A 3,297-nucleotide genomic window follows, 5' to 3' on the forward strand; every position below is an offset into this window, starting at 1 on the left:
TTCTGACTTACATAAAGTCCTGTATATATTGTTTATTAATCGATATAAATGCATACTAAAATGAAGTGAAGCCATTGCCAAATAGATTGAGCATTAAATAATCAATCTACAGGTATTTCTTCATCTTGAGAATAGGAAGTGCTTCCATGCAGGAGTGCTGGCCTGTTACCAACATTCTGCACTAGAGTGAAACTGTTGCCTTTTATAAATGATTCTGAAAGAATCTCTGTCCTCAGGCTCAAGAACCAGCAGATCCCACAGAGGCCATGTACAGCCTAAGCTGTTACAACCCAACTTCTTTCATCCTCGTTGGGATACCTGGCTTGGAAAAGTTCCACATCTAGATCAGGATTCCCTTTTGTGTCATCTATGTTGTGGCTATTGTAGGCAACTGCATCCTCCTCTACCTGATTGCAGTGGAGCAGAGCCTCCATGAGCCCATGTTTATGTTCCTGTCCATGCTGGCCAGCACAGACCTCATCTTGTCCACTGCCACAGTCCCCAAACTGCTCAGGAACCTCTGGTTTGGCTTCCAAGAAATTACCTTCTCTGGTTGTCTCACTCAGATGTTTTTTCTGCACTTCAGCTTTGTAGTGGACTCGGCTATCCTGTTAGCTATGGCATTTGATTGCTATGTGGCTATCTGCCTGCCCTTGAGGTACAACACGATCCTGACTCCACAGGTGATGGTCAAGATTATGGTGAGCATTATTGTGAGGAGCTTCTCAGTCATCCTGCCAGATGTATTCCTGCTGAAGCGGCTGCCATTTTGCAAGACCCGTGTTATCCCACACACATATTGTGAGCATATAGGCGTTGCCAGGCTTTCTTCGGCAGACATCTCTGTCAACATCTGGTATGGGTTTTCTGTTCCTCTTATGACTGTCATTTCAGATGTCATCCTGATTGCTGTATCCTACATCTTCATCCTCAGGGCAGTTTTTCTGCTCTCCTCCCAGGGTGCCCGTCAAAAGGCCCTGAGCACATGTGGTTCCCATGTCTGTGTCATCCTCATGTTCTACACACCTGCCTTCTTCTCCATCCTTGCTCATCGTTTTGGGCACAATGTCCCTCGTAAAGTTCTCATCTTATTTGCCAACTTCTACGTGGCTATTCCTCCGGCTCTAAATCCAGTTGTTTATGGAGTGAAGACCCAGCAGATCCAGGACAAATTCCTTCTTCTCTTCTCTTTGAGGAAGACACAATGAGTGGGCCCTGAGAACTAAAGTTAGGTAACACCGATGTGGTGAAACTTCTATCTCCTGCTCATTTGAAATGCGACTGATCATTCTACCCATGTTCAAAGAGCAGGTGAAGAGGAGAGGGGAGAGAGCTACCAGCCCTCTGGAAAAACAGAGGCTTCTTTTGCTTGAGCTGTCATACTCTTTGGTGGTAGAAGCTGATGATCTTTCATGGAAATGAGCAATGCCATGACTGAGGTTTGCAATTTTTACTGATAGATACTTGAAGGATTGAAGTTTTCTACCACCTGTGTGTTTCACAGCTTTTGAATGAAGGGCAGTGTACTGTACTTTTCCTTTTCAAGTACTTACCAATGCTAATCTTTCTGCTAGAATTATTCATTTCTTTTGCTTACACTTCTTCAGACCATTGTTCTTCCTGTTTCCTTTACTTGTTTAGAAAATGAATAAAATAGACAAGCATCTCTCTTTAATTCCTTTTCACCCTGCCCTTGTTGGATGGATTAAATAGAGTTGTTTCTCTTTTGTTCCTAATTTTCTTAATTGCATGCTTGAAGAAAAATCATTTTTTGGTGACTTATTGTGTTTTTTTAGTAGTATTATATTTAATTAAAATAATTTTGAAAAAGTAATGAAAAAGTTAATTTAGTTTACAGATGAGAAGAAAGAGGTATAAAGATTATACAACATATTAATAGACCTAGTATGCATATAGGGGTTTTAGTAATTCTGAACTCTGAACAATATCTATAATAATCTTGTGAATTCACATACACACATAGATTATAAATCCTTCAAAATTAATTCCTTCAAAACTGATTTAGAAACTCAGAACCAGCCTTTCTGTAAGTACTACATTCTAAGTTACCAGAGCTCCAGAACCTCCCTTCATAAAAATGGAATTCCTCCCTGTTTTCCTTTATGGCAAATGGCACCACTGAAAACATGGCTGTTAAAGCAGAAACTGATTGCATGTATTCTGTTCTCTTATGCTGTCCTATAGCAAAAATAGTCCAGCATTTGAATTTAATATTTGAGTTTGAAGTGCTTATAAGTTATTCTGGTGAAGATGTGATTGTGTGTACATGTGTAGGCATGTGTATGAGTGTATGTGCATACGTGTTACATTTTCACCTTTGTTATGGTTGACTATGCTCCAACCTATTGTCTGTCTTTCCATTAATATTTCAAGGTCTTTTTGGAAGAAGTTGCCACCTTGCTCCATAATTGGCTCCATCTACAAACAGCAGAGTGAACATTTTACAATTCACAATGTGTATGTGTGTGTTTGTCACTTTTCACCTTTCTGAAACTCGTTCATTGTCCTAGGATCATGTATACATGTTCTTCCTCATAATATTCAAACCTTGCATCTTATTTACATGGATTCATGCTTAATTTATTTTCAATTCATCTGCACTTCCATGACTCTTGGAGCAAGCTGCTCAAGATGTTCAACTTTTGTGTTATCATATTCTGTGCCTTGTTATTTTGTATGAAACAAGACTTAACATGGTGTTCTGTGTAGTATGGACAATGATCTCTGCTAGTCATGCTTTGGGCTTTCAATGAGTGAGTTTATTAAGTACATAACAAGCCAAAACAAAAAAAAGTCAAATGATAGGTAGACATATAGACAGATAACACCACATCATCAAATTGGATGCTTAGTACATCCAGCAGAAATTCACTGAGGGATCCTGGCCGAACCACTCAGCTGGAGTTCCAGATAGAGTGTCCTGGGAATAATAGAGTGTCCCCTCAGACAAGGCTTCCAAAGAAAAGGACAAAGTGCAGCAGAAGGTAACATCAGCAAATCTGGGGCTTGCAAACATCCTACTGAAACTGACTAGGGAAGTAGAGTCAGTGGAAGTTCTGACTGAGATTTTTCTCTAAGGAGGAGCTTCCTCTGGTTGATCCTGCTTCTCTTCCACATCACAGCCACTTCTATCCCATGGGGTTAACAGCAGTAACCTCTGTTGGAAGTGCTTTCTAGCTGTTCTTAAGGATACGTTTAAAAATTTTTAACATAATACTTTTATTGATTATTTGGAAAGTTCACATAATACACCCTGATCACATTCACTTTCTAGTC

At 39.8% G+C, this 3,297-nt stretch overlaps 1 pseudogene; it reads left to right on the forward strand.

The window, feature by feature from the left end:
* The first annotated feature begins 266 nt into the window (after positions 1 to 266).
* LOC118573863 lies at positions 267 to 1,208 on the forward strand (annotated as a pseudogene).
* Positions 1,209 to 3,297: the final 2,089 nt, after the last annotated feature.

The sequence above is a fragment of the Onychomys torridus genome, chromosome 1 (assembly GCF_903995425.1).
Source record: "Onychomys torridus chromosome 1, mOncTor1.1, whole genome shotgun sequence".
NCBI lineage: Eukaryota > Metazoa > Chordata > Mammalia > Rodentia > Cricetidae > Onychomys > Onychomys torridus.